The sequence below is a fragment of the Colletes latitarsis genome, chromosome 4 (assembly GCF_051014445.1).
Source record: "Colletes latitarsis isolate SP2378_abdomen chromosome 4, iyColLati1, whole genome shotgun sequence".
In the NCBI taxonomy this organism is placed as follows: Eukaryota; Metazoa; Arthropoda; class Insecta; order Hymenoptera; family Colletidae; genus Colletes; species Colletes latitarsis.
Genome location: NC_135137.1, coordinates 7,887,099 through 7,906,374, shown reverse-complemented (window position 1 = coordinate 7,906,374; position 19,276 = coordinate 7,887,099).

Here is a 19,276-nt window from a genome sequence, read left to right as displayed (position 1 = left end):
AGACCCAGGATCTGGCCTACAAGTATGCGGAAAATGCAAAAGTACGAGCCAGATGAGGGCAAATCCCAGACATAACCGAGACATAACCGGCGTTATCCGCTAAAATATTATTCGCAACCAGGTTTAATTGACTGTTTCGGTGTGGTACCACACTACTGCGTGATCCAAACCAGAAAAAACGCAGGATCTCGCCAAAAAGTATGTGAAAAATGCGAGAGTATGAGGCAGATGATCGCAAATACCAGACGCAACCCATACCTAACCGGTGTCATCCTCTAAAATATTGATCGAATCCAGGTTGAATGGACTATTTCTGTGGGGCACCACATTAATACGTGATCCGAAACAGATAAAAACCCAGGATCTGGCCAAGAAGAATGCGAAATATGCGAAAGTATGAGCCAGATGATTGCGAATACCAGACGTAACCCAGACATAACCGGTGTTATCCTATAAAATATTGATCGAAAGCAGCTTTAATTGATTATTTCAGTGTGGCACCACATTAATACGTGATCCTAACCAGAGAAAAACCCAGGATCTGGCCAACAAGTATGCGAAAAATGCGAAAGTATGAGCCAGATGATTGCTAATACCAGGCCTAACGCAGGCATAACCGGCGTTATCCTGTAAAACATTAATCGCAACCAGGTTTGTTTGGCTGCTTCGGTGTGGTACCACATTACTCCGTGATCCAAACCAGAAAAAACCCATGATCTGACCATCAAGTATGCGAAAAATGCGAAAGTATGAGCCAGATGATTGCGCATACCAGACGTAACCCAGACATAACCGGTGTTATCCTATAAAATTTTGATCGAAACCAGCTTTAATTGATTATTTCAGTGTGGCACCACATTACTACACGATCCAAACCAGAAAAAGCCCAGGATCTGGCCATTCAAGTATGCGAAAAATGCGAAAGTATGAGCTAGATGATGGCAAATACCAGACCTAACCCAGGCATAACTTGCGTGCTCCTCTAAAATATTAAACGGAACCAGGTTTTATTGACTATTTCAGTGTGGTGCCACATAAATACCTGATCCTAATCAGAAAAAAACCCAGGAACTGGCGCACAAGTATGCGAAAAACGTGAACGTACGAGCCAGATGAGGGCAAATACCGGACCTAACCCAGACATAACCGGTGTTATCCTATAAAATATTGATCGAAACCAGCTTTAATTGATTATTTCAGTGTGGTGTCACATAAATACGTGATTCTAATCAGAAAAAAACCCAGGAACTGGCCATTCAAGTATGCGAAAAATGCGAAAGTATGAGCTAGATGATGGCAAATACCAGACCTAACCCAGACATAACCAGCGTTGTCCTCTAAAATATTAATCGTAACCAGATTTAATTGCCAGTTCCGGGGTGGTATCACATTACTACGTGACCCAAACCAGAAAAAACCCAGGATCTGGCCAACAGGTATGCGAAAAATGCAAAAGTATGAGCCAGATGATTGGAAATACCAGACCTAACACAAACCTAACCGGCGTTATCCTCTAAAATATTAGTCGGAACCAGATTTAATTGACTGTTGCAGTGTGGTACCACATTACTACGTGATCAAAACCAGAAAAAGCCCAGGATCTGGCCAACAAGTGTGCGATGAACGCGAAAGTATGACCCAGGTGATTCCAAACACCAGGCGTAACACAAACCTAACGTATGAAAGTATGAGGAAGATGATTGCAAACACCAGACGTTACCCAGACATAACCGGCGTTATCCTCTAAAATATTAATGGCAACCAGGTATAATTGACTGTTTCGGTGTGGTACCGCATTACTACGTGGTCCAAGCCAGAAAAAGGCCAGGATCTGACCATTCAAGTATGCGAAAAATGCGAAAGTATGAGCTAGATGATGGCAAATACCAGACCTAACCCAGACATATCCGGCGTCCTCCTCCAAAATATTGATCGAATTCAGATTTAATTGACTGTTTCGGTGTGGTACCACATTACTACCTGATCCAAATCAGAAAAAGCCCAGGATCTGGCCTACAAGTATGCGATAAAAGCGAAAGTATGAGCCAGATGATTGCAAATACCAGGCCTAACACAGACCTAAACGGTGTTATCCTCTAAAATAATGACCGAATCCAGGATTAATTGCCGTTTCATTCTGGTACCACGTTACTACGAGATCCTAACCAGAAAAAGCCCAGGATCTGGCCAACAAGCATGCGAGAAATGCGAAAATATGATCCAGATGATTGCAAACACCAGGCCTAACACAAACCTAACCGGTGTGATCCTCTAAAATATTGATCGAATCCAGGTTTAATTGACAGTTCCATTCTGGTACCACATTACTGCGTGATCCAAACCAGAAAAAGTCCAGGATCTGGCCTACAAGTATGCGAAAAACGCGAAAGTATGAGCCTGATGATTGCAATTACCAGAACTAACCCAGACATAACCAGCGTTATCCTCTTAAATACTAATCGGAACCAGCTTTCATTGTCTGTTTCGGTGTGGAACCACATTACTACGGGATCCAAACCAAAAAAAACCCTGGATCTGGCCAACAAGTATGCGAAAAACGCGAAAGTATGAGCCTGATGATTGCAATTACCAGAACTAACCCAGACATAACCAGCGTTATCCTCTTAAATACTAATCGGAACCAGCTTTCATTGACTGTTTCAGTGTGGTACCACATTACTACGGGATCCAAACCAGAAAAAACCCAGGATCTGGCCAACAAGTATGCGAAATATGCGAAAATACGAGCCAGATGAGTGCAAATACAACACCTAACCGAGACATAACCGGCGTTATCCTCTAAAATATTAATCGCAACCAGGATTAATTGACTGTTTCGGAGTGGTACCGCATTACTACGTGATCCAAACCAGAAAAAGGCCAGGCTCTGTCCAACAAGTATGAGAAAAATGCGAAAGTATGTGCCAGATAATTGCAAATCCCAGACCTAACCGAGACATAACCGGCGTTATCCTCTAAAATATTAATCGCAACCAGGTTTAATTGACTGTTTCGGAGTGGTACCGCATTACTACGTGATCCAAACCAGAAAAAGGCCAGGCTCTGTCCAACAAGTATGAGAAAAATGCGAAAGTATGAGCCAGATGATTGCAAATACTAGAACTAACCCAAACATAACCGGCGTTATCCTCTAAAATATTATTCGCAACCAGGTTTAATTGACTGTTTCGGTGTGGTACGACATTACTACGTGATCCAAACCAGAAAAAACGCAGGATCTCGCCAACAAGTATGGAAAAATGCGAAAGTACAGGCCAGATGATTGCAAATAGCAGAACTAACCCAGACATAACTGGCGTGATACTCTAAAATATATATCGCAACCAAGTTTAATTGACTATTTCGGTGTGGAACCACATTAATACGAGATCCAAACCAGAAAAAGCCCAGGATCTTGCCAACAAGTATGCGAAATATGCGAAAATACGAGCCAGATGAGTGCAAATACAACACCTAACCGAGACATAACCGGCGTTATCCTCTAAAATATTAATCGCAACCAGGTTTAATTGACTGTTTCGTTGTGGTACTGCATTACTACGTGATCCAAACCAGAAAAAGGCCAGGCTCTGGCCAACAAGTATGCGAAAAACGCGAAAGTACCAGCCGCATCCCCGTCTGGGCGGACGACCTGGCTGCCTCCCGGCGCAGCATGACTATGCTGCGTCGGGTGCAGAGGCGCATGGCGCTCAGGGTCGTCCGCGGGTGTCGGACCATGTCACATGAGGCGGCGACGGTTCTAGCGGGGATGCCGCCCATGGACCTGCTCGCGCGGTCGCACGCGGTGATGTACCGGCACCGCGTCGACCGTCGCGCGGGGGTGGGGGCGGTCCCGGGCGGGCAGGAACCTGCTTGGGACGATTTGAAGCGCCAGGCCCGGCAGTCCGTGTTGCTCGCGTGGCAGGAGCGGCTGGCTCTGCCAACCGCGGGGCACCGGACTGTCGGGGCTGTTCGGCCACTCCTGAAGGAGTGGGTGGACAGAGGCCATGGCAGCCTCACCTACCGGCTGGCACAGGTATTTTCCGGGCATGGCAGCTTCGGAAGATACCTGTGCCGGATAGGGAAGGAGCCGACGGCGCGTTGCTGCCACTGCGACGCTGAGCAGGACACGGCGGATCATACCCTGGAGGTATGCCCCGCGTGGGAGGGGGAGCGCCGTGTCCTGGTCGGCGTCGTCGGGCGGGATGTCTCGCTGCCGGGCGTGGTGCGCGCCATGCTCGGCAGCGAGGAGAAGTGGAGGGCCGTGGCCTCCTTCTGCGAGAACGTAATGTTGCAGAAGGAGGCCGCGGGGAGGGAGCGTGAGCTTCAGCGGCGCGCTGAAGCTCGCGCTCGTGCGGTGGCCCGAGGTCGTCGCCCGGTCGCGAGGCGTCGCGGGCGGCCGCCTCTGCGCGGCGGATGACCTAGGCTGGGAGGGGGGTCCTGAGGGGACCCTCCTCCCGCCAGGCAGCGCCGGGTCGGACCGGTTGGGGGTAGGAGTGCCTCCCCCTACCGGTCCGACGCAAGGGGAGGCACCCTCGGCGGTCTGGTGCGGCCATGAACGCCCGGCCGCCGAGGGGTGGAAACGGGGTCGCGGGCGGTTGCGAGTTGGGGCTCGCAGCCGCCACTAAACGCGGCCCCGGGACGGATAGCGGCGGGATGGAGTGGCCCCGTGCCGCCGCTATGAGGCAGTGTGTCTACTGGGGGGACCGATTGTCCCCCCGGGGGATGGGCGCGAAAGCGCGGGCACGGGGAGGATACCGGAAGAATGCTTCGAGCGATTCCCGGTATCCTCCCAAAGCGTGCCGAAGGGTCACCGTGGGGTTTTTAGTGGGTAGGTCCCGCGCCTGTCGTTGTACGGGCGCGGGGAATCCCACACAACCCTCCCACCTCTCCCCAAGGAGGTGGGAGGGAGTCTTTCGAAGATTTTCCCCACGACAAAAAAAAAAAAAAAAAAAAAAAAAAAAAAGTACCAGCCGCATGAGAGCAAATCCCAGACCTAACCGAGACATAACCGGCGTTATCCTCTAAAATATTAATCGCAACCAGGTTTAATTGACTGTTTCGGAGTGGTACCGCATTACTACGTGATCCAAACCAGAAAAAGGCCAGGCTCTGTCCAACAAGTATGAGAAAAATGCGAAAGTATGTGCCAGATAATTGCAAATCCCAGACCTAACCGAGATATAACCGGCGTTATCCTCTAAAATATTATTCGCAACCAGGTTTAATTGACTGTTTCGGAGTGGTACCGCATTACTACGTGATCCAAACCAGAAAAAGGCCAGGCTCTGTCCAACAAGTATGAGAAAAATGCGAAAGTATGGGCCAGATGATTGCAAATACTAGAACTAACCCAAACATAACCGGCGTTATCCTCTAAAATATTATTCGCAACCAGGTTTAATTGACTGTTTCGGTGTGGTACGACATTACTACGTGATCCAAACCAGAAAAAACGCAGGATCTCGCCAACAAGTATGGAAAAATGCGAAAGTACAGGCCAGATGATTGCAAATAGCAGAACTAACCCAGACATAACTGGCGTGATACTCTAAAATATATATCGCAACCAAGTTTAATTGACTATTTCGGTGTGGAACCATATTAATACGGGATCCAAACCAGGAAAAACCCAGGATCTGGCCAACAAGTATGCGAAAAATGCGAAAGTATGAGCCAGATGATTGCAAATACTAGAACCAACCCAGACATAACCGGCGTTATCCTCCAAAATATTAATCGGAGCCAGGCTTAATTGACGGTTTCAGTGTAGTACCACATTACTACGTGGTCCTAGCCAGAAAAAGCCCAGGATCTGACCATTCAAATATGCGAAAAATGCGAAAGTATGAGCTAGATGATGGCAAATACCAGACCTCACCCAGACATAACCGGCGTTATCCTCTAAAATAATAATCGGAACCAGGTTTAATAGACTATTTCAGTGTGGTACCACATTAATACGTGATCCAAACCAGAAACAACCCAGGATCTGGCCAACAAGTATGCGATAAATGCAAAAGTACGAGCCAGATGAGGGCAAATCCCAGACCTAACCGAGACATAACCGGCGTTACCCTCTAAAATATTAATCGGAGCCAGGTTTAATTGACGGCTTCAGTGTAGTACCACATTACTACGTGATCCAAACCAGAAAAAACCCAGGGTCTGGCCAACAGGTATGCGAAAAATGCGAAAGTATGAGCCAGATGATCGCAAATACCAGGCCTAACGCAGACATAACCGGCGTTATCTTCTAAAACATTAATCGCAACCAGGTTTGTTTGGCTGTTTCGGTGTGGTACCACGTTACTCCGTGATCCAAACCAGAAAAAACCTAGGATCTGGCCAACTAGTATGCGAAAAATGCGAAAGTATGAGCCAGATGATTGTAAATACCAGAACTAACCCTGACATAACCGGCGTTATCATCCAAAATATTGATCGACACCAGGTTTCATTGACTATTTCAGTGTGTCACCACATTAATACGTGACCCTAACCAGAAAGAAATCCAGGTTCTGACCATCAAGTATGCGAAAAATGCGAAAGTATGAGCCAGATGATTGCGAATTCCAGACGTATCCCAGACATAACCGGTGTTATCCTCTAAAATATTGATCAAATCCAGGTTTAACTGACTGTTTCTGTGCGGTACCACATTACTACGTGATCCAAATCAGAATAAGCCCAGGATCTGTCCAACAAGTATGAGAAAAATGCGAAAGTATGTGCCAGATGATTGCTAATACCAGAACTAACCCAAACATAACCAGCGTTATCGTCCAAAATATTAATCGCAACCAGGTTTAATTGTCCGTTTCGGTGTGGAACCACATTACTACGGGATCCAAACAAAAGAAAACCCTGGATCTGGCCAACTAGTATGCGACAAACGCGAAAGTATGAGCCAGATGATTGCAAATACCAGAACTAATCCAGACATAACCGGCGTTATCCTCTAAAATATTAATCGCAACCAGGTTTAATTGACTGTTTCTGTGTGGTACCGCATTACTACGTGATCCGAACCAGAAAAAGGCCAGGCTCTGGCCAACAAGTATGCGAAAAATGCGAAAGTACGAGCCACATGAGAGCAAATCCCAGACCTAACCGAGACATAACCGGCGTTATCCTCTAAAATATTAATCGCAACCATGTTTAATTGACTGTTTCGGAGTGGTACCGCATTACTACGTGATGCAAAGCGGAAAAAGGCCAAGATCTGGCCGAGAAGTATGCGAAAAATGCGATTGTCCGAGCCAGATGATTGCAAATACCAGAACTAACCCAGACATATCCAGCGTTATCCTCTTAAATACTAATCGGAACCAGCTTTCATAGACCGTTTCAGTGTGGTACCACATTACTACGTGATCCAAACCAGAAAAAACCCAGGATCTGGCGACCAAGAATGCGAAAAACGTGAACGTACGAGTCAGATGAGGGCAAATACCAGACCTAACCCAGACATAGCCGGCGTTATTCTCTGAAATATTAATCGCAACCAGGTTTAATTGACTGTTTCAGTGTGGAGTAACGTTACTACGGGATCCAAACCAGAAAAAACCCAGGATCTGGCCAACAAGTATGCGAAAAACTCGAAAGTATGAGCCATATGAGGGCAAATACCAGACCTGACCGAGACATAACCGGCGTCATCCTCTAAAATAATAATCGCAACAAGGTTTAATTGACTCTTTCGGTGTGGAACCGCACTACTAGGGGATCCAAACCAGAAAAAACCCAGGATCTGGCCAATAAGTATGCGAAAAATGTGAAAGTATGAGCCAGATGATTGCAAATACTAGAACTAACCCAGACATAACCGGCGTTATCCTCCAAAATATTAATCGCAGCCAGGTTTAATAGACGGTTTCAGTGTAGTACCACATTACTACGTGGTCCTAGCCAGAAAAAGGCCAGGATCTGACCATTCAAGTATGCGAAATATGCGAAAATACGAGCCAGATGAGGGCAAATCCCAGACCTAACCGAGACATAACCTGCGTTACCCTCTAAAATATTAATCGCAACCAGGTTTAATTGACTGTTTCGGTGTGGTACCGCAATACTACGTGATCCAGACCAGAAAAAACCCAGGATCTGGCGAACAAGTATGCGAAAAACGTGAACGTACGAGTCAGATGAGGGCAAATACCAGACCTAACCCAGACATAACCGGCGTTATCCTTTAAAATATTAATCGCAACCAGGTTTAATTAACTGTGTCGGTGTGGTACCGCATTACTACGTGATCCAAACCAGAAAAGACCCAGGATCTGGCCTACAAGTATGCGAAAAACGCGAAAGCATGAGCCAGATGATTGTATATACCAGAACTAACCCAGACATAACCAGCGTTATCCTCTTAAATACTATTCGGAACCAGCTTTTATTGACTGTTTCAGTGTGGTACCACACTACTGCGTGATCCAAACCAGAAAAAACGCAGGATCTCGCCAAAAAGTATGTGAAAAATGCGAGAGTATGAGGCAGATGATCGCAAATACCAGACGCAACCCATACCTAACCGGTGTCATCCTCTAAAATATTGATCGAATCCAGGTTGAATGGACTATTTCTGTGGGGCACCACATTAATACGTGATCCGAAACAGATAAAAACCCAGGATCTGGCCAAGAAGAATGCGAAATATGCGAAAGTATGAGCCAGATGATTGCGAATACCAGACGTAACCCAGACATAACCGGTGTTATCCTATAAAATATTGATCGAAAGCAGCTTTAATTGATTATTTCAGTGTGGCACCACATTAATACGTGATCCTAACCAGAGAAAAACCCAGGATCTGGCCAACAAGTATGCGAAAAATGCGAAAGTATGAGCCAGATGATTGCTAATACCAGGCCTAACGCAGGCATAACCGGCGTTATCCTGTAAAACATTAATCGCAACCAGGTTTGTTTGGCTGCTTCGGTGTGGTACCACATTACTCCGTGATCCAAACCAGAAAAAACCCATGATCTGACCATCAAGTATGCGAAAAATGCGAAAGTATGAGCCAGATGATTGCGCATACCAGACGTAACCCAGACATAACCGGTGTTATCCTATAAAATTTTGATCGAAACCAGCTTTAATTGATTATTTCAGTGTGGCACCACATTACTACACGATCCAAACCAGAAAAAGCCCAGGATCTGGCCATTCAAGTATGCGAAAAATGCGAAAGTATGAGCTAGATGATGGCAAATACCAGACCTAACCCAGGCATAACTTGCGTGCTCCTCTAAAATATTAAACGGAACCAGGTTTTATTGACTATTTCAGTGTGGTGCCACATAAATACGTGATCCTAATCAGAAAAAAACCCAGGAACTGGCGCACAAGTATGCGAAAAACGTGAACGTACGAGCCAGATGAGGGCAAATACCGGACCTAACCCAGACACAACCGGCGTTATCCTTTAAAATATTAATCGCAACCAGGTTTAATTGACTGTTTCGGTGTGGAACCACATTACTACGTGATCCAAACCAGAAAAAGGCCAGGCTCTGTCCAACAAGTATGAGAAAAATGCGAAAGTACGAGCCAGATGATTGCAAATACCAGAACTAACCCAAACATAACCGGCGTTATCCTGTAAAACATTAATCGCAGCCAGGTTTGTTTGGCTGCTTCGGTGTGGTACCACATTACTCCGTGATCCAAACCAGAAAAAACCCAGGATCTGGCCAACTAGTAAGCGAAAAATGCGAAAGTATGACCCAGATGATTGTAAATACCAGAACTGACCCTGACATAACCGGCGTTATGATACAAAATATTGATCAAAACAAGGTTGCATAGACTGTTTCAGTGTGGCACCACATTAATACGTGACCCTAACCAGAAGGAAACCCAGGATCTGACCATCAAGTATGCGAAAAATGCGAAAGTATGAGCCAGATGATTGCGCATACCAGACGTAACCCAGACATAACCGGTGTTATCCTATAAAATATTGATCGAAACCAGCTTTAATTGATTATTTCAGTGTGGTGTCACATAAATACGTGATTCTAATCAGAAAAAAACCCAGGAACTGGCCATTCAAGTATGCGAAAAATGCGAAAGTATGAGCTAGATGATGGCAAATACCAGACCTAACCCAGACATAACCAGCGTTGTCCTCTAAAATATTAATCGTAACCAGATTTAATTGCCAGTTCCGGGGTGGTATCACATTACTACGTGACCCAAACCAGAAAAAACCCAGGATCTGGCCAACAGGTATGCGAAAAATGCAAAAGTATGAGCCAGATGATTGGAAATACCAGACCTAACACAAACCTAACCGGCGTTATCCTCTAAAATATTAGTCGGAACCAGATTTAATTGACTGTTGCAGTGTGGTACCACATTACTACGTGATCAAAACCAGAAAAAGCCCAGGATCTGGCCAACAAGTGTGCGATGAACGCGAAAGTATGACCCAGGTGAGTCCAAACACCAGGCGTAACACAAACCTAACCGGTGTGATCCTCTAAAATATTGATCGAATCCAGGTTTAATTGACAGTTTCATTCTGGTACCACATGACTACGTAATACAAACCAGAAAAAACGCAAGATCTGGCCAGCTAGTATGCGAAAAATGTGAAAGTATGAGGAAGATGATTGCAAACACCAGACGTTACCCAGACATAACCGGCGTTATCCTCTAAAATATTAATGGCAACCAGGTATAATTGACTGTTTCGGTGTGGTACCGCATTACTACGTGGTCCAAGCCAGAAAAAGGCCAGGATCTGACCATTCAAGTATGCGAAAAATGCGAAAGTATGAGCTAGATGATGGCAAATACCAGACCTAACCCAGACATATCCGGCGTCCTCCTCCAAAATATTGATCGAATTCAGATTTAATTGACTGTTTCGGTGTGGTACCACATTACTACCTGATCCAAATCAGAAAAAGCCCAGGATCTGGCCTACAAGTATGCGATAAAAGCGAAAGTATGAGCCAGATGATTGCAAATACCAGGCCTAACACAGACCTAAACGGTGTTATCCTCTAAAATAATGACCGAATCCAGGATTAATTGCCGTTTCATTCTGGTACCACGTTACTACGAGATCCTAACCAGAAAAAGCCCAGGATCTGGCCAACAAGCATGCGAGAAATGCGAAAATATGATCCAGATGATTGCAAACACCAGGCCTAACACAAACCTAACCGGTGTGATCCTCTAAAATATTGATCGAATCCAGGTTTAATTGACAGTTCCATTCTGGTACCACATTACTGCGTGATCCAAACCAGAAAAAGTCCAGGATCTGGCCTACAAGTCTGCGAAAGATGCGAAAGTATGAGGCAGATGATTGCAAATACCAGACGTAACCCAGACATAACCGGCGTTATCCTCTAAAATATTAATGGCAACCAGGTATAATTGACTGTTTCGGTGTCGTTCCGCATTACTACATGGTCCAAGCCAGAAAAAGGCCAGGATCTGACCATTCAAGTATGCGAAAAATGCGAAAGTATGAGCTAGATGATGGCAAATACCAGACCTAACCCAGACATAACCGGCGTTCTCCTCCAAAATATTAATCGGAGCCAGGTTTAATCGACGGTTTCAGTGTAGTACCACATTACTACGTGGTCCAAGTCAGAAAAAGGCCAAGATCTGGCCAACAAGTATACGCACGATGCGAATGTACGAGCCAGCTGAGGGCAAATCCCAGACCTAACCGAGACATATCCAGCATTATCCTCCAAAATATTAATCGCAACCAGGTTTAATTGTCTGTTTCGGTGTGGAACCACATTACTATGGGATCCAAACCAAAAAAAACCCAGGATCTGGCCAACAAGTATGCGAAAAACGGGAAAGTATGAGCCAGATGATTGCAAATACCAGAACTAACCCAATCATAACCAGCGTTATCCTCCAAAATATTAATCGCAACCAGGTTTAATTGTCTGTTTCGGTGTAGAAACACATTACTGCGGGATCCAAACCAAGAAAAACCCTGGATCTGGCCAACAAGTATGCGAAAAACGCGAAAGTATGAGCCAGATGATTGCAAATACCAGAACTAACCCAGACATATCCAGCGTTATCCTCTTAAATACTAATCGGAACCAGCTTTCATTGACTGTTTCAGTGTGGTACCACATTACTACGTGATACAAACCAGAAAAAACCCAGGATCTGTCCAACAAGTATGCGAAAAACTCGAAAGTATGAGCTATATGAGGGCAAATACCAGACCTGACCGAGACATAACCGGCGTCATCCTCTAAAATAATAATCGCAACAGGGTTTAGTTGACTCTTTCGGTGTGGAACCGCACTACTAGGGGATCCAAACCAGAAACAACCCAGGATCTGGCCAACAAGTATGCGAAAAATTTGAAAGTATGAGCCAGATGATTGCAAATACTAGAACTAACCCAGACATAACCGGCGTTATCCTCCAAAATATTAATCGCAGCCAGGTTTAATAGACGGTTTCAGTGTAGTACCACATTACTACGTGGTCCTAGCCAGAAAAAGGCCAGGATCTGACCATTCAAGTATGCGAAAAATGCGAAAGTATGAGCTAGATGATGGCAAATACCGGACCTCACCCAGACATAACCGGCGTTACTCTCTAAAATATTAATCGCAACCAGGTTTAATTGACTGTTTCGGTGTGGTACCGCAATACTACGTGATCCAAACCAGAAAAAACCCAGGATCTGGCGAACAAGTATACGAAAAACGTGAACGTACGAGTCAGATGAGGGCAAATACCAGACCTAACCCAGACATAACCGGCGTTATCCTTTAAAATATTAATCGCCACCAGGTTTAATTAACTGTGTCGGTGTGGTACCGCATTACTACGTGATCCAAACCAGAAAAGACCCAGGATCTGGCCAACAAGTATGCGAAAAATGCAAAAGTACGAGCCAGATGAGGGCAAATCCCAGACATAACCGAGACATAACCGGCGTTATCCTCTAAAATATTATTCGCAACCAGGTTTAATTGACTGTTTCGGTGTGGTACCACACTACTGCGTGATCCAAACCAGAAAAAACGCAGGATCTCGCCAAAAAGTATGTGAAAAATGCGAAAGTATGAGGCAGATGATTGCAAATACCAGACCTACCACAAACCTAACCGGTGTCATCCTCTAAAATATTGATCGAATCCAGGTTGAATGGACTATTTCTGTGGGGCACCACATTAATACGTGATCCGAAACAGATAAAAACCCAGGATCTGGCCAAGAAGAATGCGAAATATGCGAAAGTATGAGCCAGATGATTGCGAATACCAGACGTAACCCAGACATAACCGGTGTTATCCTATAAAATATTGATCGAAAGCAGCTTTAATTGATTATTTCAGTGTGGCACCACATTAATACGTGATCCTAACCAGAGAAAAACCCAGGATCTGGCCAACAAGTATGCGAAAAATGCGAAAGTATGAGCCAGATGATTGCTAATACCAGGCCTAACGCAGGCATAACCGGCGTTATCCTGTAAAACATTAATCGCAACCAGGTTTGTTTGGCTGCTTCGGTGTGGTACCACATTACTCCGTGATCCAAACCAGAAAAAACCCATGATCTGACCATCAAGCATGCGAAAAATGCGAAAGTATGAGCCAGATGATTGCGCATACCAGACGTAACCCAGACATAACCGGTGTTATCCTATAAAATTTTGATCGAAACCAGCTTTAATTGATTATTTCAGTGTGGCACCACATTACTACATGATCCAAACCAGAAAAAGCCCAGGATCTGGCCATTCAAGTATGCGAAAAATGCGAAAGTATGAGCTAGATGATGGCAAATACCAGACCTAACCCAGGCATAACTTGCGTGCTCCTCTAAAATATTAATCGGAACCAGGATTTATTGACTATTTCAGTGTGGTGCCACATAAATACGTGATCCTAATCAGAAAAAAACCCAGGAACTGGCGAACAAGTATGCGAAAAACGTGAACGTACGAGCCAGATGAGGGCAAATACCGGACCTAACCCAGACACAACCGGCGTTATCCTCTAAAATATTAATCGGAAGCAGGTTTTATTGACTATTTCAGTGTGGTGTCACATAAATACGTGATCCTAATCAGAAAAAAACCCAGGAACTGGCCATTCAAGTATGCGAAAAATGCGAAAGTATGAGCTAGATGATGGCAAATACCAGACCTAACCCAGACATAACCAGCGTTGTCCTCTAAAATATTAGTCGGAACCAGATTTAATTGACTGTTGCTGTGTGGTACCACATTACTACGTGATCAAAACCAGAAAAAGCCCAGGACCTGGCCAACAAGTATGCGAAAAATGCGAAAGTATGAGGCAGATGATTGTAAATACCAGACCTAACACAAACCTAAACGGTGTTAGCCTCTAAAATATTGATCGAATCCAAGTTGAATGGACTTTCTCAGTCTGGTATCACATTACTACGTGATGCAAACCAGAAAGAAACACAGGACCTGGCCAACAAGTGTGCGATGAACGCGAAAGTATGACCCAGGTGATTGCAAACACCAGGCCTAACACAAACCTAACCGGTGTGATCCTCTAAAATATTGATCGAATCCAGGTTTAATTGACAGTTCCATTCTGGTACCACATTACTGCGTGATCCAAACCAGAAAAAGCCCAGGATCTGGCCTACAAGTCTGCGAAAGATGCGAAAGTATGAGGCAGATGATTGCAAATACCAGAACATGCCCAGACTTAACCGGCGATATCCTCTAAAATATTAGTCGGAACCAGATTTAATTGACTGTTGCAGTGTGGTACCACACTACTACGTGATCCAAACCAGAAAAAACGCAGGATCTGGCCAACTAGTATACGAAAAATGCGAAAGTATGAGGAAGATGATTGCAAACACCAGACGTAACCCAGACATAACCGGCGTTATCCTCTAAAATATTAATGCGCAACCAGGTATAATTGACTGTTTCGGTGTCGCTCCGCATTACTACGTGGTCCAAGCCAGAAAAAGGCCAGGATCTGACCATTCAAGTATGCGAAAAATGCGAAAGTATGAGCTAGATGATTGCAAATACCAGACATAACCGATACATATCCAGCGTTATCCTCTAGAATATTATTCGCAACCAGGTTTAATTGACTGTTTAGGTGTGCTACCGCATTACTACGTGATCCAAACCAGGATTGGCCCTGGATCCGGCCAACAAATAAGCGAAAAATGCGAAACTGCGAGCCAGATGCGGGCAAGTACCAGACCTAACCCAGATATAACCGGCGTTATCCTCTAAAATATTAACCGCAACCAGGTTAAATTGACTATTTCGGTGTGGAACCACATTACTACGGGATCCTAACCTGAAAAAAGCCAGGATCTGGCCAACAAGAATGCGAAAAATGCGAAAGTACGAGCCAGATGCGGGCAAGTACCAGACCTAACCCAGACATAGCCGGCGTTATACTCTAAAATATTAATCGCAACCAGGTTTAATTGACTGTTTCAGTGTGGAGTCACATTACTACGGGCTCCAAACCAGAAAAAACCCAGGATCTGGCCATCAAGTATGCGAAAAACTCGAAAGTACGAGCCAGATGATTGCAAATACCAGACATAACCGAGACATATCCAGCGTTATCCTCTAAAATATTATTCGCAACCAGGTTTAATTGACTGTTTCAGTGTGGTGTCACATTACTACGGGATCCAAACCAGAAAAAACCCAGGATCTGGCCAACAAGTATGCGAAAAATGCGATAGTATGAGGCAGATGATTGTAAATACCAGACCTAACACAAACCTAACCGGCGTTGTCCTCTAAAATATTATTCCGAACCAGATTTAATTGACTGTTGCAGTGTGGTACCACATTACTACGTGATCCAAACCAGAAAAAGCCCAGGATCTGGCCAACAAGTATGCGAAAAATGCGATAGTATGAGGCAGATGATTGTAAATACCAGACCTAACACAAACCTAAACGGTGTTAGCCTCTAAAATATTGATCGAGGCCACGTTTAATTGACTGTTTCAGTATGGTACCGCATTACTACGAGATCCAAACGAGAAAAAGTACAGGATCTGGCCAACAAGTGTGCGATGAACGCGAAAGTATGACCCAGGTGATTCCAAACACCAGGCCTAACACAAACCTAACCGGTGTGATCCTCTAAAATATTGATCGAATCCAGGCTTAATTGACAGTTTCATTTGGTACCACATTACTACGTAATACAAACCAGAAAAAACGCAGGATCTGGCCAGCTAGTATGCGAAAAATGCGAAAGTATGAGGAAGATGATTGCAAACACCAGACGTTACCCAGACATAACCGGCGTTATCCTCTAAAATATTAATGGCAACCAGGTATAATTGACTGTTTCGGTGTGGTACCGCATTACTACGTGGTCCAAGCCAGAAAAAGGCCAGGATCTGGCCATTCAAGTATGCGAAAAATGCGAAAGTATGAGCTAGATGATGGCAAATACCAGACCTAACCCAGACATATCCGGCGTTCTCCTCCAAAATATTGATCGAATTCAGATTTAATTGACTGTTTCGGTCTGGTACCACATTACTACGTGATCCAAATCAGAAAAAGCCCAGGATCTGGCCTACAAGTATGCGATAAAAACGAAAGTATGAGCCAGATGATTGCAAATACCAGGCCTAACACAAACCTAACCGGTGTGATCCTCTAAAATAATGACCGAATCCAGGATTAATTGACCGTTTCATTCTGGTACCACGTTACTACGAGATCCTAACCAGAAAAAGCGCAGGATCTGGCCAACAAGCATGCGAGAAATGCGAAAATATGAGCCAGATGATAGCAAATACCAGACCGAGCACGAACCTAAACTTTATTATCCTCTTAAATATTGATAGAAACCGAGTTGAATTGGCTGTTTCAGCCTGTTTCCGCATTACATCGTGATCCAAACCAGATCGAAACACAGGACCTGACCAACATGTATGCGAAGAAAGCGAAAGTGTGAGCCAGATGATAGCAAATACCAGACCAAGCACAAACCTAAACTGTGTTATCCTCTTAAATATTGATCGAAACCAAGATGAATTGACTTTTTCAGTCTGGTACCACATTACTACGTGATCCAAACCAGAAAGAAACACAGGATCTAGCCAACAAGTATGCGAAGAATGCGAATGTATGAGCCAGATGCGGGAAAATACCAAACCTAGACGAGATCCAACCGGAGTTATCCTTCACAATATTGATCGAGGCCACGCTTAATTGACTGTTTCAGTATGGTACCGCATTACTACGAGATCCAAACCAGAAAAAGTCCAGGATATGGCCAACAAGTGTGCGATGAACGCGAAAGTATGACCCAGATGATTGCAAATACCAGAACATACCCAGACTTAACCGGAGTTATCCTCTAAAATATTAGTCGGAACCAGATTTAATAGACAGTTGCAGTGTGGTACCACATTACTAAGTGATCCAAACCAGAAAAAACGCAGGATCTGGCCAACTAGTATTCGAAAAATGCGAAAGTATGAGGAAGATGATTGCAAACACCAGACGTAACCCAGACATAACCGGAGTTTTCCTCTAAAATATAAATGGCAACCAGGTGTAATTGACTGTTTCGCTGTGGTACCACATTAATACGTGATCCTAACCTGGAAAAAGCCAGGATCTGGCCAACAAGAATGCAAAACATGCGAAAGTACGAGCCAGATGATTGCAAATACCAGACGTAACCCAGACATAAACGGTGTTATCCTCTAAAATATTGATTGAATCAAGGTTGAATGGACTATTTCTGTGTGGCACCACATTAATACATGATCCTAACCAGAAAAAAACCCAGGATCTGGCCTACAAGTATGCGAAAAATGCGAAAGTATGGGCCAGATGATTGCAAATACCTGAACTAACGCAGCCATAACCGGCGTGATACTCTAAAATATATATCGCAACCAAGTTTAATCGATTGTTTCGGTGTGGTACCACATTAATACGCGATCCTAACCTGAAAAAAGCCAGGATCTGGCCAACAAGAATGCAAAACATGCGAAAGTATGAGGCAGATGATTGCAAATACCAGACCTAACACAAACCTAACCGGTGTTATCCTCTAAAGTATTGATCGAATCCAGGTTTAAGTGACAGTTTTGGAGTGGTAGCATAATACTACGTGATCCAAATCAGAAAAAGCCCAGGATCTGGCCTACAAGTATGCGAAAAATGCAAAAGTATGAGGCAGATGATCGCAAATACCAGACGCAACCCCGACCTAACCGGTGTCATCCTCTAAAATATTGATCGAATCCAGGTTTAATTGACAGTTTCATTCTGGTACCCCATTACTGCGTGACCCAAACCAGAAAAAGCCCAGGATCTGGCCAACAAGTATGCGAAAGATGCGAAAGTATGAGGCAGATGATTGCAAATACCAGAACATACCCAGACTTAACCGGTGTTATCCTATAAAATATTGATCGAAAGCAGCTCTAATTGATTATTTCAGTGTGGCACCACATTAATACGCGATCCTAACCAGAGAAAAACCCAGGATTTTGCCAACAAGTATGGGCAAAATGCAAAAGTATGAGCCAGATGATAGCAAATACCAGACCTAACCCAGAAATAACCGGCGTTATCCTCTAAAATATTAATCGCAACCAGGTTTAATTGACTGTTTCGGTGTGGTACCGCATTACTACGTGGACCAAGCCAGAAAAAGGCCAGGATCTGACCATTCAAGTATGCGAAAAATGCGAAAGTATGAGCTAGATGATGGCAAATACCAGACCTAACCCAGATATATCCGGCGTTCTCCTCCAAAATATTGATCGAATTCAGATTTAATTGACTGTTTCGGTCTGGTACCACATTACTACGTGATACAAACCAGAAAAAGCCCAGGATCTGGCCAACAAGTATGCGAAAAATACGATAGTATGAGCCAGATCATTGCAAATACCAGGCTAACACAAACCTAACCGGTGTGATCCTCTAAAATAATGACCGAATCCAGGATTAATTGACCGTTTCATTCTGGTACCACGTTACTACGAGATCCTAACCAGAAAAAGCCCAGAATCTGGCCAACAAGCATGCGAGAAATGCGAAAATATGAGCCAGATGATAGCAAATACCAGACCGAGCACGAACCTAAACGTTATTATCCTCTTAAATATTGATAGAAACCGAGTTGAATTGGCTGTTTCAGCCTGTTTCCGCATTACATCGTGATCCAAACCAGATCGAAACACAGGACCTGACCAACATGTATGCGAAGAAAGCGAAAGTATGAGCCAGATGATTGCAAATACCAGG